This window comes from Zalophus californianus, chromosome X (assembly GCF_009762305.2).
Source record: "Zalophus californianus isolate mZalCal1 chromosome X, mZalCal1.pri.v2, whole genome shotgun sequence".
In the NCBI taxonomy this organism is placed as follows: domain Eukaryota; kingdom Metazoa; phylum Chordata; class Mammalia; order Carnivora; family Otariidae; genus Zalophus; species Zalophus californianus.
In genome coordinates, this window is record NC_045612.1 from 76,585,441 (window position 1) to 76,611,632 (window position 26,192).

Here is a 26,192-nt window from a genome sequence, read left to right on the forward strand (position 1 = left end):
GGGAAGGAAAAGGTTTAGGAAGAATCTTGGCTAGTCATTTTTCCCCAAGCCAGAGGTTCCCAGATGTTGCCTGAACAACCTGAGCCAGCCACAAAAACCCCAAAAGAAGGCAGCAGCTATTTGAGAAGGGGTTCTAGCAATTTCTTTAAAGAGCTGATACGCTGTATGGGATATTTCAAAAATAAACTATGTTATGAGTTCAAGACAAGAGCAATCATTTGTATATTATTCTGCAACACTATCCACCATCCAAATGCATTGTTCAGGGCTCTGATCAGGCCTCTATATCATCTCGTTTATTTTGCATGTAGACATGCCTATATACAAACTCTAAATGCCCTGGAAAGAGGACATTTACAGTAATGGAAGTAAACGAAGTAAAGGAAGAGGGCAATTTACAGTAAATCGATCTTACAGCTATGGGAAACTGAGGCCAGAGTAGCAAGAGATTTGCCTAAGCTGACAGAATTGGGAAGGACCAAACTTAAATTTTCCAAACTCCCAGGGCAGTATTCTATCCCCTGTATTTACACTCCTAGTGTAAATGTTGGGGAATATGAGACCATCTAGAACTTGGACCCAACTCAAAGACCATCCCAACTTGCCCAATTCAAACCTGTTCCTGCTGTTGTGGGTGTCAGACCCCAAAAGGTGGAGGTGATGCCAAGAAGGAAGTTCTTGGGCCTGTGTACCAATATATAAGGCTGCGGCTCTATATAAATTCAGCCACTTGCAATGGATATAGTTGACAACTTGGGAGAGGAAAACATTCACCTTGCAGAGCATGTTCTCCCTGTACAAAAAGGAGACAAGATAAACTGGACCCAGGGCTAAAGCTCGGCTACCTTTGGGCCACACCAGGTGCTATCACCCATGCCATGAATCCTGTTAAGGACCTAAGGGAGCCAGAAATGTGTAAGAGAATCCAAAGCCCAAACTCTTACCTAAAAGCTTTGTCTAGTCTCAACTATTAAATGCACCCTTACAAAAACTTCCAGACATTTTGTAGAGCCCATACGCCTGTATCCTAGGCGATATGGTGGAAAAGCTTCTGGAGCTTTGACCACTAGAAGAAATTGGCACAGTAGAAAATGAGTTTGACATTCTATAGAACAAGAGAAGGGGGACAAATAAGGGATCCAGACCATTGTCCTGGCCCCAGGCTATGAGACTCCTCCAACAACCTCTCTCTCCCTAGACACACATTGACCTCCTCCCCAATTTTCTGGGAGGAGGGGGTAAAGTGGGCCTCTGGCCCAGGCTTAACCAGGGGAAGTGAGAAGGTGTGAGGGGGAAAAGGGATAGGATAGGACAGAAGGACTTTGGGTACTAGAAGAGAGGAGTGATGAGGCAGTTAGGTAGGTTTCAGATGACAGTTTTTCACTGAGGAATTTATCTAGCAGGCTGAGCCTTAGAAGGAGGGGTGGGATCTTCCCAGGCCTCCTCCCCACCTTCCACCAGCCTTCCCTGCTTGGAGAAACACACCACCTCCAGCCACCACAAGGAACACTACAGCCATCCATTGACTCTAGAGGCCAACTTGGAACTTGCTGTTAATAAGCACTAGGGGGTGTTGGGGTACCTGGGGGCTCAGTCAGTTAAGTGTCTCCTTCAGCTCAGGTCATGATCCCAGGGTCCTGGGATTGAGTCCCTCCTCCACACTCCCTGCTCAGCGGGGAGTCTGCTTCTCTTTCTCCTTCTCCCTCTGCTCCTCTCCCCCCCACTCATTGGAGTGCACTCTCACACTCTCAAATAAATAAATAAAATCTTAAAAAAAATAAACTCTAAGGGTGCTGCTAGGAGGAGAAGGGGGCATAGAGAGGGGAGCATAGGGGAGGACTATGAGCTCACCTTCATTACCTCATTTGCTTGTTCGTGAGGTAGAAGAGCAAGGGAATGAGGCTGCAGCAAACCTGATTCTGGAGGAAGGTAATGTCCCTATTGTCCTCCAAACAAGCTGCCAGTTTGGCTCTTACACAGACACAGTCTCACTCCTGAGGGAGATAAGTGTTATATTTCCAGTAGCTTTGTGTGCCTCAGCCCCAGCACAGCCATGCTAACCCATTTCCATAGCACTCAACCTCTGCTCACTAGTCCAGAGGAACAGAACATAGTACCCTTAGACTCACAGCCCTGAGTGAGTCACCACTCTCTTGGAATGCATACATATTGAGTCATCCAAATTTACTATTATATATTCACACCATTACATACTCAATTCAACCTGTTCCTTGATTACACACACACCCCAGATATGTGTGTGAATAATATGTGTATACAAACACAAATCACAAATTATCCACAATTACACACCCCTGAACATACAAACTCTCCTACCACTACATATGCATATATTCAATTAAACCTGTACATGTACTAGCAATGTGTACATTCACCCCCTTAAGCATAAAAATGTCTACAATCTGTCACATTCTTATACTCCTTTGCACACATGCACTCTTTTGTGTGCACATACAACCATATCACTCTACATACAAGATGATATACAGACACAAAGGCACACAACCATATTCATTCACACATGTTCCTACCTTCTGTGCTACCTACATACATACCAATACTAGCTTCACACATACCCAGCATATTGGTTTGCAGGTACTAGGGCTAAATATTGCTTTGTAAGTACTCTTAGGTCCATTGTGTGACATCCTTGTTTCCTGCTTCCTGCTCTTTTTTGTTCTTTTTAAAAACTTTGGTATATGGAAATTTCCAAAAGTATACAAAAGTAGTGAGAATAGTAAAACAAACCCTGTGAACCCATCACCTAGCTTCAAAAATTCTTTATATATATTTAATTTAAACAGTGCTGCAGCTTGCTCTTTGGCTTCTAAAGTTAACCCTGTCCTTTGCCACCGCTGAGGCTGCGGCTGCAGAGGGACCCACTGTGAAGCTCCTGGGTCCCTGTACCTCATTCGTTGATGTGGCCCTGATGGTGCAGCAGGCTGTGGACCCCTAAAGCTCTGGTGTGAATTTAAGAAGATTTTGTTCATGTGTATGGCATAGAAGATGAATTCTTCCTCCTCCACCATGAATGAAGAACCTGATACTCTCTCGGTAGTTAATGAGCTATAGGTTCTAGGAGCAGATCCATTAAATAGAAGAGCCATTGTCCAGGATCAGGGATGTCTGCCTGGCCTTATTTTGTTTATGGACCATCCCAACCCCCCTGTTGTCCACCCAGCTTTGCTTGCTCTTCGGTACTTGGCAGAACACCATGCTAACAGAGAAAAGATGAAAGGAGAACTGGGGATGGTGTTAAGTTTGCAAAATGTTATACAGAAGACTACAACTCCAGGAGAAACAAAACTGCTGGCTTTGAAATTTATGACTTTCTTCAGTCTTGCAATATGGCAGATGGTGATAGTTTCAATGAAATGAATTCACGTAGAAGGAAAGCTCAGTTTTTTCTGGGAACTACAAACAAACGTGTCAAAACAGTGGTTTTGCACATAGATGGTCTTGATGATACAGCTCGGAGAAATCTCTGAGAAGAGGCTTTTTTAAAAATTAAAGGTCTTATTAAATAGAGACAGCCCACTTTGCTGTCTCTATTTAGCTCCTATTTAGATTTAAGATTCACATCTTCTGTGCCCCTAGAAATCCTATCTGTATTGCTGTCCATAGCCATAAAGCTCCAGAAATTTAATAAATGACTAAACATCTTTTTGCAGCTTAGTATTCATTATAAGATTAAAACCGAGGTTAAATCATCTTTAAAAAAAATCCTGTTAAACTTGCACTCTATTAACAACATAACAACTAAGAAAATTAAGGCTGCAGAGCCTTCTCGTGCCTAACTCTTAATAAACTGCAAAAATGGTTTCCACATTTACAGTTGACCCTTGAACGACATGGAGGTTAGGGGAACCCCCTCTTCCTCCCACAGTAGAAAATCCACGTGTAACTTCCAACTCCCCAAAACTTTACTAATAGCTGACTGCTGATGGGAAGCTTTACTGGTAACATTAACAGTCGATGACCACATACCTTGTATATTATATGCATTATATACTGTATTCTTACAATAAAGCTAGAGAAAAGAAAAAAAAATTAAAGGTGTTATTAGCTTTACTTTTCAAATGGCTGTCAAAGATGTGTGCTGCAGATCCATTCAGATTTGAAAGCAGAGACTTTGGCATCAACCAAGGTTATGAAGGCTCAGCTAGTTGCGAAAAGTGAAAGTGGAGAAGAGATGCTGGTCCCATTACAAGATACGCCTGTGGAAGTAGAACAGAACACAGAACTGCCTGATAACCTGCCTGAAGATGAGAGTTCCACAAGTGAGAGACAAAGCAGTGTCCCGGAATGGCCCACACCCAGTGGTTGGAGCTAGCTGGCTGAGCACAGCTGAAAACTTTTTATCCAGATCGTTTTACTGGTGACTTCACTTTGGGTCTCAAGGACTGTGTGAGCCAAAAAGGGGCCAGTTTTCCATTGTTGTGGTGAACCATCAAGTGCAATTTGCAGTAAGTTATCATGAAGTTTTTAGATTACATGATTGCGTATGCTGCATTTTACATTTTATTGGACATTTTGCCCCACTCAGTAAAAAGGACAGAGGTTACAGGTGGAGTTCTTTGTTTATGAAGGTATTTTGGTTTTGTTTTCCTTTAATTGCCTCACTTAAAAAAAAAATGGGTCCACTGTTAAACCAGACATATATATGTGCAGCTTTACATTTTATTTTACATGAAGTGATTAAGAAAACTAATTTTCTCCTCAAGCCTAAGGACATATCTGAAGAGAAGGGTTTTTTTGTTTGTTTGTTTTTTGTTTTTTGGGGGGGTTTCTTTAGCTCATGTTGTGCATGAATTACTGATCATTTTTCTCTGCTTTTTTTCATGAAAGATGCTTGCTTTGGTATTCTTCACTGAAAGTTGAAAACATTTCTCATTATCCCCCTTTTGTGCCTTTTTTATTTTGCCAACCATGTTTATAGAAAGAACATTACTATAGAGACATTTTGTGAATTAAAATATATGCATATGTACATAGCAGTCCCCTAAAACTACAAGTCTACAAAAACTTTGCAATCTTATTTGTTGTAATTTTAATCAACAGAAAATCAGCCAAGAAGAAGGAAACATGTATATTAGCAAAGTACTATTGGAGACTATTTGAATGTAATCAGATGTGGTTCCATTTGACTATTGTTCAGTTTGGCTTATATCAGCTCTTAAGTGTTCTGTCCAATACTGGAAGCAACTATAAATGGTCTCTAGGCCTTACTTTGTGATCATATACCATCCCTTGCTAGGAAAAAATATAGTAAAGAACTGACAAACTTGAAAAAAGAAAACAAAAATTGAATGCCTATAATGCCATAGTGCCACTTGGTAGAGTCTAACCTTAAAACATGAATTGCTTGGCAGAGTCCTATTCAGTAAGTATTTCCTTGTATCGCCATTTGTGAATTTATTATGAACATGCAATTGTACTGAATGAAAAAAAGACTCAAATTATTGCTTATAAAGTAAAAAAGCCAACATTGGTCCACTTAATCTTATTCTCATGTCTAGCAGAAAAAAAGAAATTCAGTGAAGGTAAGTTAAATAAATACACACACACACACACACACACATATATTTTTGGTAGATAAGAGCTAATTACATATATGTAATGCTATTAAATTTCTGAAATATTTGGCAAATAAATTTTCCTTTTGGAAATCCAGCTAAGTCCAGATCAATTTTAATGCTAATATGATTAAGAAACTAATATGGGGAAACTGAAATTCTTTTTCATCAACATGTAGAACTGCTACTTTACTGCTCATGGAGAATGTGAGGTAAAAACTGGACCCTGGAAGGTTCCTTGTATTTTCATCACTTCTTTTTTAGAGAAAATTAAAAGCATTCAGTGTCACTGGAAAAAAAAATATTGTAAACTACTTCACCAACAAGAATCATGACATTCTAGAGGGAAGGGTAGTGAGAGGATTAGGAATGATATTTTTCATGTGTCTGGGCTCTAATTCAGATGACACGCACAACTCAAAATAGAAGCTTCCAGGGCGTGTATTGCTTTAAATGCATAATACAACTTGCTGCCAGAACCAGATGTATTGAAAAACGAAAACAAAACCACCTGTTTCCATAGCTATTAAAACAAAGTTTACTGTTTGTTTTAACAAGTTTATATTTTATTTTGCATTGCCACACATCTGCCTATTTAAAAAACTACATCTCCTGGTACTAATAGTTAGCACAAGTAGGTATTACAGCCTGATGTCTGTGTGTTCTAATTCTAAGTGTTCTTTCATTCCAGGTCTTATAGAGCAGTTAAGGCAACTGTAACAGCATTTTTGAAATATATTGCAAAATAATAAAAGGTAACATAATTAAAATTGAATGGATATTGTAAAAAAAAAAAAACAAAGCAGCAGACATTTACCATGTGTCAGTATTCTTCATGTACATGTTATTGGGACAAAATAGGGGGCTAAAAACATACTATGTGTTTAATACATATTAGTTGAATTAAAATTTTTCTGGTCCTGAAATTCCCTTTGGGTTAAAGAAAGATGAGGCAGGAAAAAGATGGTGGAGGAGTAGGGGACCCTATTCCAACCGGTCCCTGGAATTGAGCTGGATATCTACCAGACCACTCTGAGCACCCATGAAATCAGCCTGAGATGTAAGAAGATCTGGATCTCTACAAACAGAATATTGCAGGTGGTTGGTTTTGAGGTACAAAGCAGGGAGCCGTGATTCTGCAGGCACAAAGCAGAGGATAAACGGCAGGGGGAGGGAGCATGGCCATGGGGATCCTACACCACCAGTGAGCAATAGCCTCCCACGCTGTGGACAGGGCACAGAGTCACAGACCGGTAGTGGTGGGGAAAGGACTTTAGGGCAGCCCCTGGGATGGAAACCTGGAGTGGTGGGGTTGTGCGTGTGAACTGGGAGCAGCTGGCAGTTTTAGAAGCACAAAGGTCAGAGACGTGCCCCGACCTGGAGGCAAGACTGGGAGCACTGCGGAGGGGCACACAACCCAGGACAATACAGGATATAGCAGCACAGACAGAAATGGAGATAGTGTGGCCTGGAGAGCTCACTGAAGAACAGACTGCGATCTCTGCTTTGAGGCAGAGGGTTGGAAAGAGTCTCTTCTGCTCTGACTCATGGAAGAGATACTGAAAGCCACCAGGGAAAGCTGCCAGAGAAAAAAAGCCCCCCAAAACTGGTTCCCACTGAGCCCATCCCACACCACAGGGGGGCAGGGCAACTCTGCCAAACAGAGGTGCCTGAGTAACAGCACAGCAAGCCCCTCCCACAAAAGACAGGCTGGGAAAACAAGAGGCCAGCAACCCTAATGTCCCTAGAAAACAGGTGCATCTTGCTTGGGTTCTGGTCAATAATTTGGATTCCATACATTCCCTCAAACACCAGTCAAGAATGACTAGGAGGAAGATCTCCAAAATAAGAAAGACTCAGAGATTATGACTTATGCCACAGATTTATAAATGGATGCAGACATAACCAAGGTGTTGGAGATGGAATTCAGGTTAGCAAATGTGACGACAATAGCTAGAATGGAGAAATCAATTAATGGCTACATAGACTCTCTAAGGGCAGAAATGAAAGCTGAATTGTCAGAATTTAAAAATGCTATCAATGAGGTCCAATCTAATCTAGATAATTTAACAGCTAGGGTAAGTGAGGCAGAAGAACAAATTAATGAGCTGGAAGACAATTTAATAGATAAAAGGGAAAAGTGGAGGCCAGGGAAAACAACTCAGAATCCATGAAAATAGTATCAGAGAAATAGGTGACACCATGAAGTGTTCCAATGTCAGAATTATTGGAATCCCAGAGGGGGTGGAGAGAGAGAGAGAGGACTAGAAGATATATTTGAGCAAATCATAGCTGAGAACTTCCCTAATCTGGGGAATGAAACAAACATTCATGTCCTAGAGGCAGAGAGGACCCCCCCCCAAGATCAAGGAAAACAGGTCAACACCCCGGCATGTAACAATAAAACTCGCAAATCTTACAACCAAGGAAACCATCTTAAGGGCAGTTGGGGGAAGAGATTCCTTACATACAGAGGGAGGAACATCAGAATAATGTCAGACTTATCCACAGAGACCTGGCAAGCCAGAAAGACCTGGCAACATATATTCAGTGTAATAAACAAGAAGAACATGAAGCCAAGAATACTTTGTCCAGCAAGGCTGTCATTTAGAATGGATGGAGCAATACAGAACTTCCACAACCAGCAGAAACTGAAAGAATATGTGACCACTAAGCCGGCCCTGCAAGAAATAGAAAAACCCCAAGAGTAATATACAACAGAAACTTACAGGGACAATCTATAAAAACAACGTCTTCACAAGCAACATGATGACAATAAATTCATGTCTTTCAGTAATCACTCTCAACGTGAACAGCCTAAATGCTCCCATAAAATGGCACAGGGTTGCAGATTGGATAAAAAGGACCCATCCATATGAGACTCATTTTGAACCTGAAGAATCATCCAGACTGAAAGTGAAAGGATGGAGATCCATCTTCCATGCCAGCGGACCTCAAAAGAAAGCTGGGGTAGCAATTCTTATATCAGACAAATTAGATTTTAAGCTGAAGACTGTAGTTAGAGACACAGAAGGACACTATATCATTCTTAAAGGGTCTATCCAACAAGAAGATCTAACAATTGTAAATATCTATGCCCCCAACATGGGAGCAGCCATCTACATAAGCCAATTGTTCACCAAAATAAAGAGTCATATTAATAACAATATGTTAATTATAGGAGACCTGAATACTCCACCCTCAGCAATAAATCATTTAAGCAGAAAATCAACAAACAAACAAGAGCTTTGAATGACACACTGGACCAGATGGACCTCATAGATATATACAGAACATTCCACCCTAAAACAAGAGAATACACATTCTTCTCAAGCGCACATGGAACTTTCTCCAGAATAGACCACATACTGGGTCACAAATCAGCTCTCAACTGATACCAAAAGACTGAGATTATTCCCTGTATATTCTCAGACCACAATGCTTTAAAACTGGAGCTCAAACACACACACACACAAAAATTGGCAGAAATTCAAACACTTGGAAGCTGAAGACCACTCTGCTCGAGAATGTTTGGGTCAACCAGAAAATCAAAGAAGAACTTAAACAATTCATGGAAACCAATGAGAACGAAAACACATCAGTCCAAAACCTACAGGATATTGCAAAGGCAGTCTGAAGGGGGAAATACATAGCCATCCAAGCCTCACTAAAAAAAAATAGAAAAATCCCGAATTCACTAACCTTAAAACTAGAGAAAAAGCAACAAACAATGCCTAAGCCATGCATCAGAAGATAAATAATTAACATTAGAGCAGAGATCAATGAATTAGAAACCAGAAACACAGTAGATCAGATCAACGAAACTAGAAGTTGATTCTTTGAAAGAATTAATAAGATCGATAAACCACCAGCCACACTTATCCAAAAGAAAAGAAAAAGGACCCAAATCAATAAAATTATGAATGAGAGGGGAGAGATCACGACTAACACCAAGGAAATAGAAACAATTATTAGAAATTATTATCAACAACCATATGCCAATAAACCGAGCAATCTGGCTGAAATGGAGGCCTTACTGGAAACCTATAAGCTGCCAAGACTGAAACACGAAGAAATTGACAACCTGAATAGGCCAATAACCAGTAACAAGATTGAAGAAGTGATCAAAAACCTCCCAAAAAACAATAGTCCAGGGCCTGATGAATTCCCTGGGGAATTCTACCAAACATTCAAAGAAGAAATATTACCTATTCTACTGAAGCTGTTTCAAAAAAAAGAAACAGAAGGAAAACTTCCAAACTCATTCTATGAGGCCAGCCTTACCTTAATCCCCAAACCAGGCAAAGACCCCATCAAAAAGGAGATTCTCAGACTGATATCCCTGATGAATATGGATTCCAAAATCCTCAACAAAATCCTAGCTAGTAGGATCCAACAATACATTAAAATGATAATCCACCATGCCCAAGTGGGATTTATCCCCTGCATGCAAGGGTGGTTCAACATTAGCAAATCAAATCAATGTAATAGAACACATTAATAAGAGGAGGGAGAAGAACCATATGGTCCTCTCGATGCAGAAAAAGCAGTTGACAAAATACAACATCCTTTCCTGATTAAAACTCTTCAGAGCATAGGGATAGAGGGAACATTCCTTAAGTTCATAAAATTCATCTATGAAAAACCCACAGTGAATTTCATCCTCAATGGGGAACAGCTGAGAGCATCTCCCTTAAGATCAGGAACACGACAAGGATGCCCACTCTCGCCACTATTGTTCAACATGGTACTAGAAGTCCTGGCAACAGCAATCAGACAGCAAAAAGAAATAAAAGGTATTCAAATTAGCAAAGAAGAAGTCAAACTCTCTCTTTTCACAGACGACATCATACTTTATGTGGAAAACCCAAAGGACTCCACCCCCAAATTACTAGAACTCATACAGCAATTCAGTAATGTGGCAGCATCCAAAATCAATGCACAGAAATCTGTTGCTTTCTTATATACTAGCAATGCAACTGTAGAAAGAGAAATTAGAGAAACAATTCCATTTACAATAGCATCAAAAACCATAAGATACCTCGGAATAAACCTAACCAAAGAGATAAAGGATCTACACTCCTGTAAGAAATTGAAGAAACAAAAAGATGGAAAAATATTCCAAGCTCATGGATCAGAAGAATAAACATTGTTAAAATGTCTATACTACCCAGAGCAATCTATACCTTCAATGCCATGCCGATCAAAATTCCAATGACATTTTTCAAAGTGCTGGAACAAACAATCCTAAAATTTGTATGGAATCAGAAAAGACCCCGAATCTCCAAGGAAATGTTGAAAAAGAAAAACAAAGCTGGGGGCATCACGTTGCCCGATTTCAAGCTATATTACAAACCTGTGATCACCAAGACAGCATGGTACTGGCACAAAAACAGACACATAGACCAATGGAACAGAATAGAGAACCCAGATGTGGACCCTCAAATCTATGGTCAAATAATCTTCGACAAAGCAGGAAAAAACTTGCAATGGAAAAAAGACCGTCTCTTCAATAAATGGTGCTGGGAAAATTGGATAGCCACATGCAGAAGGATGAAACTCGACCATTCTCTAACACCATACACAAAGATAAACTCAAAATGGATGAAAGACCTCAATGTGAGACAGGAATCCATCAAAATCCTAGAGGAGAAGATAAGCAGTAACCTCTTGGACATCTCCACAGCAACTTCTTTCAAGATACATCTCCAAAAGCTATTGAAACAAAAGCAAAAATGAACTTTTGGGACTTCATCAAGATAAAAAGCTTCTGCACAGCAAAGGAAACAGTCAACAAAACATAGAGGCAACCCACAGAATGGGAGAAGTTATTTGCAAATGACACTACAGATAAAGGGCTGGTATCCAAGATCTATAAAGAACTTCTCCAACTCAACACCCAAAAAACAAATAACCAAGTCAAAAAGTGGGCAGAAGACATGAAAAGACACTTTTTCTTAAAGATTTTATTTATTTGAGAGAGAGAGAGAATGAGAGATAGAGAGCACAAGAGGGAAGAGGGTCAGAGGGAGAAGCAGACTCCCTGCTGAGCAGGGAGCCCAATGCAGGACTCGATCCCGGGACTACTGGATCATGACCTGAGCTGAAGGTAGTCACTTAACCAACTGAGCCACCCAGGTGCCCTGAAAAGACACTTCTCTGAAGAAGACATACAAATGGCTAACAGACACATGAAAAAATGTTCATCATCATTAGCCATCAGGGAAATTCAAATCAAAACCACATTGAGATACCACTTTACACCAGTTAGAATGGCAAAAATGGACAGGGAAAGAAACAACAAATGTTGGAGAGGTTGTGGAGAAAGGGGAACCCTCTTACACTGTTGGTGGGAATGCAAGTTGGTACAGCCACTTTGGAAAACAGTGTGGAGGGGCCTCAAAAAATTAAAAATAGAGCTCTCCTATGACCCAGCAATTGCACTCCTCGGTATTTACCCCAAAGACACAGATGTAGTGAAAAGAAGAGCTATATGCGCCCTAATGTTCATAGCAGCAATGTCCACAATAGCCAAACTGTGGAAAGAACCAAGATGCCCTTCAACAGATGAATGGATAAAGAAGATGTAGTCCATATATACAATGGAATATTACTCAGCCATCAGAAAGGATGAATACCCAACTTTTACATTAACATGGATGGGACTGGAGGAGATTATGCTAAGAGAAATAAGTCAAGCAGAGAAATTCAATTATCATATGGTTTCACTTATTTGTGGAGCATAAGGAATAGCATGGAGGACATTAGGAGAAGGAAGGGAAAAATGAAGGGAGGGAAATCGGAGGGAGAGATGAACCATGAGGGACTATGAACTCTGAGAAACAAACTGAGGGTTTTAGAGGGGAGGGGGTGGGGGGATGGGTTAGCCTGGTAATGGGTATTAAGGAGGGCACGTATTGCATGGAGCACCGGGTGTTATACGAAAACAATGGATCGTGGATCACTACAACAAAAACTAATGATGTATTGTATGGTGACTAACATAACATAATAAAATTAAAAAAAAATCCAGGAGTATTTCCATTAAGCCATTCTGCCTATCATAGAGCACTCTAGTGCCTCCCCAGCAAGGGGAGAGGAGTGATAAGAAACCTGCCTGTCTCAGCCTCCCCATTCCCATAAGATGGCCTCTACCAATGGGAAGCCTGGGATAGTGGTGCCAAAGCATTCCTCCTTTCCCTCTGCTTTGCTTCCCACTCCACATTTGGGCCCTCTGCACTCATCTTCTGCTGGGTATGGAAGATGTTGCTCCATCTCTTTCATTCCCAGCCATCTCTGGCTTGACTCTTTCCAGGAAGCCTGCCCCACAGGCTCCGACCAGTCAGGCCCTAAGATCATTACATGGTCATGTGGCAGAAAACTCCAGAAAGGTAGGGAAAAATTCCTGCACATGGTACCAAGCCAGATGGGAGATGGCCTGCAGCACAGTATAATTTAATTTTGGTGATGGAGATGAAGGAGAACTGTTGGTAAATCTGATTGCCCATGCCAGTAACCTGGAAAAGGGGACATGCATTGGGCATGAGTTGGGCTTGAGGGAGATGCTCATCAGCATCCATTCTCAGGTTTACAATCCTTTGAGAAAAAACACAGGAACTGGGTTTTTTAAAGTGCTCTGTGGGGAGGGAGAGGGGAAAATAGGCAGAGTACAGAGGACTTATAGGACAGGGAAAATACTCTATATGATGCCACTATAATGGTGGATACATGTCATTATACATTAGTCCAAACCCATAAAATGTACAACACCAAGAGTGAACCTTCAGGTAAACTAAGGACTTTGCACAATTATGATGTGTCAATGTTGGGTCATCCTTGGGGAAAAAAAGTACCATTTTGGTGAGCGTTATTGATATGGGGGAGGTTAATCATATGTGAGGATGGGGCATATGGGAAATCTATGTTCCTCTGTCTCAATGTTGCTTTGAATGTAAAACTGCTCTAAAAAGTCTTTTAAAAAGTTCTTTCTGTGAAAAAGGTATTTTTTTCCAGAAGGGAAATTATTTTAGAAAACCTTCCAGCATAAACAGATTGGTAGAATTCTATGGTTATTGTGAGAAACAATTTTTTTCTCCATTATTATTTTTTGATTTAAATTTCAGTTAGTTAACATACAGTGCAATATTGGTTTCTAGAGTAGAATTCAGTGATTCATTACTTACATACAATACCCAGTGCTTATCACAAGTGCCTTCTTTAATACCCATCACCCATTTAGCCCATCTCCCACCCATCTCCCCACCATCAACCCTCAGTTTGTTCCCTATCATTAAAAGAGTCTCCTATAGTTTTTCTTCTCTCCTTTTTCTCTTTTCCCCTTCCCATAGGTTCATCTGTTTTCTTTCTTAAATTCCATATAAGAGAGAAATCATATGGTATTTGTCTTTCTCTGACTGACTTATTTCACTTAGCATGATACACTCTAGCTGCATCCACGTTGTTACAAATGGTAAGATTTCATTTTTTGATGGCTGAGTAATATTCCATTGTGTATATATACACATATACAACCTCTTCTTTATTCATTCATTAGTTGATGGACACTTGAGTTCTCTCCATAGTTTGGCTGTTGTTGATAATGTTGCTGTAAACAACATTGAGGTGCTTGTACCCCTTCAAATCTGTAGTTTTGTATCCTTTGGGTATATTGCTGGGTCATAGGGTAGTTCTATTATTAACTTTCTGAGGAAACTCCAAACTGTTTTCCAGAGTGGCTGCACCGGTTTGCATTCCCACCAACAGTGTAAGAGGGTTCCCCTTTCTCCACATCCTTGCCAATACCTGTTGTTTCTTGTGTTGTTAATTTTAGCCATTCTGATAGGTGTGAGGTGGTAACTCATTGTGGTTTTGATTTGTATTTCCCTGATGAGGAGTGCTGTTGAGCATATTTTCATGTGTCTGTGAGCCATCTGGATGTCTTTGGAAAAGTGTCTGTTCATGTCTTCTGCCCATTTCTTGACTGGATTCTTTGTTTTTTAGGTGTTGATTTTTATAAGTTTTGTATAGATTTTGGATACTAACCATTTATCAGAGATGTCATTTGCAAATATCTTCTCCCATTCTGTAGGGTGCCTTTTAATTTTGTTGATTGTTTCCTTCACTGTGCAGAAGTTTTTATCTTGATGAAGTCTCAATAGTTCATTTTTGCTTTTATTTCCCTTGCCTGCAGAGACGTGTCTAGGAAGAAGTTGCTATGGCTGAAATCAGAAAGGTTTCTGCCTGTGTTCTCCTCTAGGATTTTGATTGTTGCCTATCTTACATTTAGGTCTTTCATCTATTTTGAATTTATTTTTTGTGTGGTCTAAGAAAGTGTTCCAGTTTCATTCTCCTGCATGTGGCTGTCCAGTTTTCCTAACACCATTTGTTGAAGAGACTGTCTTTTTTCCCATTGGACATTGTTTCCTGCTTTCTTGAAGATTAGTTGGCCATAAAGTTGTGGGTCCATTTCTGGGTTCTTTATTCTGTTCCACTAATCTAAGTGTCAATTTTTGGGCCAGTACCATATTGTCTTGATGATCACAGCTTTATAATAGAGCTTGAAGTCTGGAATTGTGATGCCACCAGTTATGCTTTTCTTTTTCAACAATCCTTTGGCTACTTAGGGACTTTTCTGGTTCCATACAAATTTTAGGATTATTTTTCCAGTTCAGTGAAAAAAATTGATGATATTTTGATAGAGATTTCATTGATTGGGTAGATTGTTCTAGATAACATAGACATTTTAACAGTATTTGCTCTTACAATCCATGAGCATGGATTGTTCTTCCATTTCTTTGTGTCTTCCTCAATTTCTTTCATAAGTGTTCTATAGTTTTCTAAGTACAGATCTTTGCCTCTTTGGTTCGGTTTATTACTAGATAGATATCATGGTTTTCAGTGCAACTGTAAATGGGATTCATTCCTTAATTTCTTTTTTCTGTCTCATTGTTGGTATATAGAAATGCAACTGAATTCTGCACATTGATTTTATATCCTGCCACGTTGCTGAATTCCTGTATGAGTTCTAGCAATTTTGGAGTGGAGTCTTTTGGGTTTTCCACAGAGTATCATGTCATCTGCAAAGACTGATAGTTTGACTTCTTTGCTGATTCAGATGTTTTTTTTCTTTCTTTTTGTTATCTGATTGCTGAGGCTAGGACTCCTAGTACTATGTTGAACAGTAGTGGTGAGAGTGGACATCCCTGCCATGTTCCTGATCTTAGGGGAAAAGCTCTCATTGAGAATGATATTCGCTGTGGGCTTTTCTTGTATGGCTTTTATGATATTGAAGCATGTTCCCTCTATCCCTACACTGTGAAGAGTTTTAATCAAGAAAGGATGTTGTACTTTGTCAAATGCTTTTTCTGCAACAATTGAGAGGATCATATAGTTCTTGCCCCTTCTTTTATTTATGTAGTGTATCACATTGATTGATTTGTGGATGTTGAACCACCCTTGCAACCAGGGAATAAATCCCACTTAATCCTGGTGAATAATCATTTTAATGTAATGTTGGATCCTATTGGCTAGTATTTTGGTGAGAATTTTTGCATCCATGTTCATCAGGGATATTGGTGTGTAATTTTCCTTGTTGATGGGGTCTTTGTCTGGTTTTGGTATCAAGGTAATGCTGGCCCCATGGAAAGAGTTTGGAAGTTTTCCTTTCATTTCTATTTTTTGGAATAGCTTCAGAAAAATAGGTGTTCATTCTTCCTTAAATGTTTGGTAGAATTCCTCTGGGAAGCCATTGCGTCCTGGGTTCTGGTGTGTTGGGATATTTTTTATTACTACTTCAATTTCCTTGCTGGTTATAGGTCTGTTCAGGTTTTCTATTTCTTCGTATTTCAGTTTTGGTAGTTTATAGTCTCTGGGAATGCATCCACTTCTTCCAGATTGCCGAATTTGTTGGCATATGGTACCTCATAATATGTTCTTATGATCTGTAATTCTTCAGTGTTGGTTGTGATCTCTCTTCTTTCATTCATGATTTTATTTATTTTGGTCCTTTCTCTTCTTTCTTATAAGGCTGGCCAGGGGTTTATCAATCTTATTAATTTTCTCAAAGAACCAGCTCTCAGTTTCATTGATCTGTTCTACTATTCTTTTGGTTTCTATTTCATTGATTTCTTCTCCAATCCTTATGATTTCTCTTCTCCTGCTGGGTTCAGCTTTTATTTGCTGTTCTTTCTCCATCTCCTTTAGGTGTAAGATTAGGCTGTGTATTTGAGACCTTTCATGATTTTTCAGAAAGACTTGTATTGCTCTATACTTCCCTCTTAGGACCAACTTTGCTACAGCAAAGATTTTGAACAGTTGTGTTTTAATTTTCATTTGTTCCCATGAATTTATTTTTTTAAATTTCCTGTTGACCCATTCATTCCTCAAGAGGATGCACTTTAGCCTCCATGTATTTGAGTTCTTTCTAAATTTCCTCTTGTGATTGAGTTTCAGTTTCAAAGGATTGTGATCTGAAAATATGCAGGGAATAATCCCAGCCTTTTGGTATCAGTTGAGACCTGATTTATGACCCAGGATATAATCTATTCTGGAGAATGTTACATGTGCACTCGAGAAGAATGTGTATTCCCTCGCTTTAGGATGGAATGTTCTGAATATATCTGTGAAGTCCATCTGGTCCAGCATGTCATTCAAAGCCCTAATTCCTTCTTGATCTTCTGCTTAAATGATCTGTCCACTGCAGTGAGGGGCATGTTAAAATCCCTTACTATTATTGTATTATTTTCTATGCGGTTCTTTGATTTTGTTATTAATTGGATTATATAATTGGCTGCTCCCATGTTAGGGCATAAGTATTTACAACTGTTAGATGTTCTTGTTGGATAGACCCTTTAATTATGGTATAGTGTCCTTCCTCATCTCTTATTACAGATTTTGGTTTAAAACCTAATTTGTCAGAAGAGGAAAAGATGGCAGAGGAGTAGGGGACGCTATTCCAACTGGTACCCAGAATTGAGCTGGATATCTACCAGACCACTCTGAACACCCACAAAATCAGCCTGAGATATAAGAAGATAGATCTGGATCTCTACAAAACAGAATATCACAGGCAGTTGGTTTCAAGGTATGAAGCAGGGACCCATGATTTTGTGGGCAGATATTGGAGGATAAACAGCAGTGGGAGGGAGTCTGGCCGTGGGGATTTGACACAGCTGATGAGCTTTAGCCTCCCGTGCTGGGGATGGGCTTCCCAGAGGAATTCTACCAAACATTTAAGGAAGAATGAACACCTATTTTTCTGAAGCTGTTCCAAAAAATAGAAATGAAAGGAAAACTTCCAGACAGACTCGCAGAGCAGCAGCGGCAGGGAAGGGACTTTAGATGGAAACCAGAGAGGCTGGGCCACATGTGTGAACTGAGGGTGGCTAGCGGTTTTAGAAGCACAAAGGGCAGAGACATGACCCGACCTGGAGGCAAGAACTGGGAGCGCTGCTGAGGGGTGCACAACCCAGGACTGCAGTTTACAGCAACACAGAAAGAAATGGAGATAGCGTGGCCTGGAGAGCTCACTGAAGAACAGACTTTGATCTCTCTGCTCTGAGGCAAACGGTTGGAAACGGTCTTTTCTACTCTGACTCTTGGAAGAGACACAGAAAGCTGCCAGGGAAAGCCACCAGGGAACAAAAGGCTCAAAAAATTGGTTTTCACTGAGCCCATCCCCCATCACAGGGGCAGGGCAAATCTGCCCAAACAGGGGTGCCTGAGTGCACAGCAGGCCCCTCCCCCAGAAGACAGGCTGGGAAAACAAAAGGCAAGCAATCCTAATGTCCCTAGAAAACAGGTGCATCTTGCTTGGGTTCTGGTCAATAATTTGGACTCTATACATTCCCTCAACCACCCATCAACAGAATGACTAGGAGGAGGAATCCCCAAAATAAGAAATACTCTGAGATTATGACTTATGCCACAGATTTACAAATGGATTCAGATATAACAAAGATGTCAGAGATGGAATTCAGGCTAGCAATTGTAAAGACAATAGCTAGAATGGAGAAATCCATTAATAGCAATATACAGTCTCTAAGGGCAGAAATGAAAGCTGAATTGGCAGAACATAAAAATGCTATTAATGAGATCCAATCCAATCTAGATAATCTAACAGCTAGGGTAAGTGAGGCAGAAGAACAAATAAGTGACCTGGAAGACGATTTAATAGATAAAAAGGGAAAAGTGGAGGCCAGGGAAAAACAACTCAGAATCCATGAAAATAGAATCAGAGAAATAGGTGACACCATGAAGTGTTCCAATGTCAGAATTATTGGAATCCCAGAGGGGGTGGAGAGAGATAGAGAGGACTAGAAGATATATTTAAGCAAATCATAGCTGAGAACTTCCCTAATCTGGGGCATAAAACAAACATCCGTGCCCTAGAGGCAGAGAGGACCCCTCCCAAGATCAAGGAAAACAGGCCGACACCCCGACATATAAGAGTAAAACTCACAAATCTTACAACCAAGGAAACCATCTTAAGGGCAGTTGGGGGAAGAGATTCCTTACATACAGAGGGAGGAATACCAGAATAATCTGACCGATCAGACCTATCCACAGAGACCTGGCAAGCCAGAAAGGCCTGGCAACACATATTCAGGGTAATAAATGAGAAGAACATGAAGCCAAGAATACTTTATCCAGCAAGGCTGTCATTTAGAATGGATGGAGAGAGGCAGAGCTTCCACGACCAGCAGAAACTGAAAGAATATGTGACCACTAAGCCGGCCCTGCAAGAAATATCAAGGGGTTCTATAAAAGGAGAAAGACCCCAAGAGTGATATACAACAGAAATTTACAGGGACAATCTATAAAAACAACGTCTTCACAGGCAGCATGATGACAATAAATTCATGTTTTTCAATAATCACTCTCAACATGAACAGCCTAAATGCTCCCATAAAATGGCACAGGGTTGCAGACTGGATAAAAAGACAGGACCCATCCATATGCTGTCTACAAGAGACTCATTTTGAACCTAAAGATACATCCAGACTTAAAGTGAAGGGATGGAGATCCATCTTCCATGCCAGCGGACCTCAAAAGAAAGCTGGGGTAGCAATTCTTATATCAGACAAATTAGATTTTAAGCTGAAGACTGTAGTTAGAGACACAGAAGGACACTATATCATTCTTAAAGGGTCTATCCAACAAGAAGATCTAACAATTGTAAATATCTATGCCCCCAACATGGGAGCAGCCATCTACATAAGCCAAATGTTCACCAAAATAAAGAGTCATTTTGATAACAATACATTAATTGTAGGAGACCTCCCATACTCCAAGCTCAGCAATAGACAGATCATCTAAGCAGAAAATCAACAAACAAACAAGAGCTTTGAATGACACACTGGACCAGATGGACCTCATAGATATATACAGAACATTCCACCCCAAAACAACAGAATACTCATTCTTCTCGAGTACGCATGGAACTTTCTCCAGAATAGACCACATACTGGGTCATAAGTCAGGACTCAACTGATACCAAACGTTTGAGGTTATTCCCTGCATATTCTCAGACCATAATGCTTTAAAAGTGGAACTCAATCCAAGAAAAATTTGGCAGAAATTCAAACACTTGGAAGCTAAAGATCACTCTGCTCAAGAATGTTTGGGTCAACCAGGAAACCAAGGAAGAACTTAAACAATTCATGGAAAGCAATGAGAACAAAAACCCATCGGTCCAAAACTTATGGGATACAGCAAAGGCAGTCCTAAGGGGGAAATATATAGCCATCCAAGCCTCACTCAAAAAAAAAAAAAAAAATAGAAAAATCCCGAATTCACCAACCAATTCTACATCTTAAAGAACTAGAGAAAAGGCAACAAAGCAACCATGAGGGACCTACGCCATGCATTAGAAGATAAATAATTAAGATTAGAGCAGAGATCAATGAATTAAAAACCAGAAACACAGTAGATCCAATTAACGAAACTAAAAGCTAGCTCTTTGAAAGAATTAATAAGATCAATAAACCACTGGCCAGACTTATCCAAAAGAAAAGAGAAAGGACCTAAACTAATAATATTATTAATGAAAGGGGAGAGATCACGACTCACAACAAGGAAATAGAAATATTTATTAGAAATTATTATCAACAACTATATGCCAATAAACTGAGCAATCTGGATGAAATGGAGGCCTTCCTGGAAACCTATAAGCTGCCAAGACTGAAACAGGAAGAAATTGACAACCTGAATAGGCCAATAACCAGTAATGAGTTTGAAGAAGTGATCAAAACTTCCCAAAAACAAAAGTCCAGGGCCTGATGGATTCCCTGGGGAATTCTACCAAACATTCAAAAAGGAAATAATACCTGTTTTCCTGAAGCTGTTTCAAAAAATAGAAACAGAGGAAAACTTCCAGACTCATTCTATGAGGCCAGCCTTACCTTAATCCCCAAACCAGGCAAAGACTCCATCAAAAAGGAGAATTTTAGACCGATATCCCTGATGAATATGGATTCCAAAATCCTCAACAAAATCGTAGCTAATAGGATCCAACAATACAATAAAAGGATGATCCACCATGACCAAATGGGATTTATCCCCAGGATGCAAGGGTGGTTCAACATTCGCAAATTGATCAATGTGAAAAAACACATTAATAAGAGAGAGAGAAGAATCATATGGTCCTCTCAATTGATGCAGAAAAAGCAGTTGACAAAATACAACATCCTTTCCTGATTAAAACTCTTCAGAGCATAGGGATAGAGGGAACATTCCTCAGGTTCATAAAATCCATCTATGAAAAACCCACAGCAAATATCATCCTCAAAGGGGAAAAGCTGAAAGCCTTTCCCTTAAGATCAGGAACACGTCAAGGATGCCCACTCTCGCCACTATTGTTCAACATAGTACTAGAAGTCCTAGCAACAGCAATCAGACAACAAAAAGAAATTAAATGTGTTCAAATTGGCAAAGAAGAAGTCAAACTCTCTCTTTCCGCAGACGACATGATACTTTATGTGGAAAACCAAAAGACTCCACCCCCAAATTACTAGAACTCATACAGCAATTCAGTAACGTGGCAGGATACAAAATCAATGCACAGAAATCTGATGCTTTCTTATACACTATCAATGCAACTGTAGAAAGAGAAATTAGAGAAACGATTCCATTTACAATGGCACCAAAAACCATAAGATACCTAGGAATAAACCTAATCAAAGACATAAAGGATCTATACTCTAGGAACTACAGAACACTCATGAAAGAAATTGAAGAAGACACAAAAAGATGGAAAAATAGTCCATGCTCATGGATCAGAAGAATAAACATTGTTAAAATGTCTATGCTACACAGAGCAATCTATACCTTCAATGCCATCCCGATCAAAATTCCAAGAACATTTTTCAAAGTGCTGGAACAAACAATCCTAAAATTTGTACGGAATCAGAAAAGACACCGAATCATCAGGGAAATGTTGAAAAAGAAAGACAAAGCTGGGGGGGGGCGGAGCAAGATGGCGGAGGAGTAGGAGACCTAGATTTTGTCTGGTCTCAGGAATTCAGCTGAATAGGGATCAAACCATTCTGAACACCTACGAACTCAACAGGAGATCGAACAGGAGAGTAGCAACAACTCTCTGAACAGAGAAGCGACCACTTACTGGAAGGTAGGACGTGCGGAGAAGTGAATCCGAGGCGATATTCGGGAGGATAAACGGCGGGGGAGGGGCCTCCGCCGGCCGCTTCTGGCAAGTGCTAGAGCCGCGGAGCACAAAATCGGACCTTTTAAAAGTTGGCTCGGCGGAGGGACGTCGCTGCAGTGGCTAAGCGGGGGGTGGAATCCTCCCGGGACAGTGTGGTCTCAGGACCCTTGGGGTCACAGAGAGACCGGGGGTGCCTGAGTGCGGCAGAGCTCCCAGGTGTCGGGGCGGGGAAGCCGGCTGCAGATACGGAGCAGAGTCGCGGGCTCTCAGCTCGGGGTTGCCATAAACTGTGATCTGCGGCCCAGTCGGGGCACGGCTCCCCCAGCAAGGACCCAACAAGCAGCAGATCCGGGGAGACTCCCCTTCCTTCCCGGGGAGGAGCGGTGCGGGAACGCACTGCAGGGATCTGCTGGGTTTGGAGACTCCGAGCGGGGTCGGGTGCCAGAGATAGCAACGCTCGATCACAGGCCGGGTGAGCATGGAGAGCGGCCGGAGACCGGGGACACGGGAGTGACTGCTTTTCTCTGGGGGCGCACTGAGGAGTGGGGCCCTGAGTTCTCGGCTCCTCCGGGTGGAGACTGGGAGGCCGCCATTTTCGCCCTGGTCCTCCAAAGCTGTGCCGAGAGCTTGCAGGGAACAAAAGCTCCTGAGAGCAAACTGGAGCAGCTTCCTTAGCCCGGACCGACAAGGGCGGGGCAATTCCGCCTCCGGCAAAGACATTTGGAAACCACAGCAACAGGCCCCTCCCCCAGAAGATCAACACAAACAGCCAGCAAGCCAAGACCAAGTTGATCGATCAAGGAGAATAGGAGAACTCCAGCGCTAGGGGAATACTGCACATAGATTCATGGCTTTTTTTTTTTTTTTTTTTTTTTTTACCATGATTCATTATTTCATCAAAGTTAATTTTTGTTGACTTTTTTTTATTTTTCTTTTTCCCTTTTTCAACCAACATCTTATAAATCCCTTTTTTTTTAAAAAAAAAACATTTTTTTATTTATTTTTTTTTTTTATTTTTTTTTTTTCATTTTTAGAGTCATATTTTATCCCTTCATAGTAGTTATCCTTGTTTTTGGCATATATATATAAGTTGTTCTCTCTTTAAAATTTTGAGGTACAGTTTCTTCTAACAGATCAAAATATACCCTAAATCACTAGTGTATGGCTTTGTTCTAGTCTCCTGCCTGATCACATTCTCTCCCTTTTTCCTTTTTTTTTTTTTTCCTTAAATCTTCTTTCTTTTTTCAAACAACTTATCTTACCAAGTCCTTTTATAAAATCTTTTATAATTTTCATCTTTACAGTCATCTTCCATCCCTTCATTGTATAAACCCTTATTTTGTACATATATGTCTTTCTTCCTTTAAAATTTTAGGAGGCACTTTTTTCTAACAGACCAAAATACGCCCAAAATCTAGTGTGTGGCACTGATCTATGCACTAGCCTGATCATATTTGATCATATTCTGCCTTTTTTGAATTGTTTTGTTTTTGTTTTTATCTTTTTTTTCTTTTTTTTTTCTTTTTCTCTTTCTTTTTTCTTTCTTTCCCTTTCTTTTCCCCTGGTTTCGGGTCTTTTCTGATTTGTATACAGTATATTTGCTGGGGACGTAGTAAACCTGTTAGCCTTTTGTTCTCTCATTCATCTATTCTCCTCTGGACAAAATGACAAGACGAAAGAAATCACCTCAGCAAAAAGAACAAGAGGTAGTACCGTCAGCCAGGGACCTACTCAATACGGACATTAGTACGATGTCGGACCTAGAGTTCAGAATCATGACTTTAAAGATACTAGCTGGGCTTGAAAAAAGCGTGGAAGTTATTAGAGAAACCCTTTCTGGAGAAATAAAAGAACTAAAATCTAACCAAATCGAAATCAAAAAGGCTATTGATGAGGTGCAATCAAAAATGGGGGCACTAAATGCTAGGATAAATGAGGCAGAAGAGAGAATCAGCGATATAGAAGACCAAATGATAGAAAATAAAGAGGCTGAGAAAAAGAGAGAGAAACAACTACAGGATCACGAGGGCAGAATTCGAGAGATAAGTGATACGATAAGACGAAACAACATTAGAATAATTGGGATCCCAGAAGAAGAAGAGAGAGAGAGAGGGGCAGAAGGTATATTGGAGCAAATTATAGCAGAGAACTTCCCTAATGTGAGGAAGGAAACAGGCATTAAAATCCAGGAGGCACAGAGAACCCCTCTCAAAATCAATAAAAATAGGTCAACACCCCGACATCTAATAGTAAAACTTACGAGTCTCAGAGACAAAGAGAAAATCCTGAAAGCAGCTCGGGAGAAGAGATATGTAACCTACAATGGTAGAAACATTAGATTGGCAACAGACCTATCCACAGAGACCTGGCAGGCCAGAAAGGACTGGCAAGATATCTTCAGAGCACTAAACGAGAAAAATATGCAGCCAAGAATACTATATCCAGCTAGGCTATCATTGAAAATAGAAGGAGAGATCAAAAGCTTCCAGAACAAACAAAAACTAAAAGAATTTGCAAACACGAAACCAGCCCTCCAAGAAATATTGAGAGGGGTCCTCTAAGCAAAGAGAGAACCTAAAAGCAGCAAAGAGCAGAAACGAACACAGACAACAGACAGTTAACAGTCACCTTACAGGTAATACAATGGCAGTAAATTCATACCTTTCAATAGTTACCCTGAATGTAAATGGGCTAAATGCCCCAATCAAAAGACACAGGCTATCAGATTGGATTAAAAAACAAGACCCGTCAATATGCTGTCTGCAAGAGACTCATTTTACACCCAAAGACACCCCCAGATTGAAAGTGAGGGGGTGGAAAACCATTTACCATGCTAATGGACACCAAAAGAAAGCTGGGGTGGCAATCCTTATATCAGACAAACTAGATTTTAAAACAAAGACTGTAATAAGAGATGAGGAAGGACACTATATCCTACTTAAAGGGTCTATCCAACAAGAAGATCTAACAATTGTAAATATCTATGCCCCGAACATGGGAGCAGCCAATTATATAAGCCAATTAATAACAAAAGCAAAGAAACACATTGACAACAATACAATAATAGTGGGGGATTTTAACACCCCCCTGACTGAAATGGACAGATCATCTAAGCAAAAGATCAACAAGGAAATAAAGATATTAAATGACACACTGGACCAAATGGACTTCACAGACATATTCAGAACATTCCATCCCAAAGCAACGGAATACACATTCTTCTCTAGTGCCCATGGAACATTCTCCAGAATTGATCACATCCTAGGTCACAAATCAGGTCTCAATCGGTACCAAAAGATTGGGATCATTCCCTGCATATTTTCAGACCACAATGCTTTGAAACTAGAACTCAACCACAAGAGGAAAGTCGGAAAGAACTCAAATACATGGAGGCTAAAGAGCATCCTACTAAAGAATGAATGGGTCAACCAAGAAATTAAAGAAGAATTAAAAAAATTCATGGAAACCAATGAAAATGAAAACACAACTGTTCAAAATCTTTGGGATACAGCAAAGGCAGTCCTGAGAGGAAAGTATATAGCAATACAAGCCTTTCTCAAGAAACAAGAAAGGTCTCAAATACACAACCTAACCCTACATCTAAAGGAGCTGGAGAAAGAACAGCAAAGAAAGCCTAAACCCAGCAGGAGAAGAGAAATCATAAAGATCAGAGCAGAAATCAATGAACTAGAAACCAAAAGAACAGTAGAACAGATCAACGAAACTAGGAGCTGGTTCTTTGAAAGAATTAACAAGATTGATAAACCCCTGGCCAGACTGATCAAAAAGAAAAGAGAAATGACCCAAATCAACAAAATCATGAATGAAAGAGGAGAGATCACAAGCAACACCAAAGAAATACAAACAATTATAAGAACATATTATGAGCAACTCTATGCCAGCAAATTAGATAACCTGGAAGAAATGGGTGC

The 26,192-nt window shown here is 40.2% G+C and overlaps 1 pseudogene; it reads left to right on the top strand.

The window, feature by feature from the left end:
• Window positions 1–3,027: 3,027 nt before the first annotated feature.
• On the top strand, window positions 3,028–4,403 carry LOC113930712 (annotated as a pseudogene).
• Window positions 4,404–26,192: the final 21,789 nt, after the last annotated feature.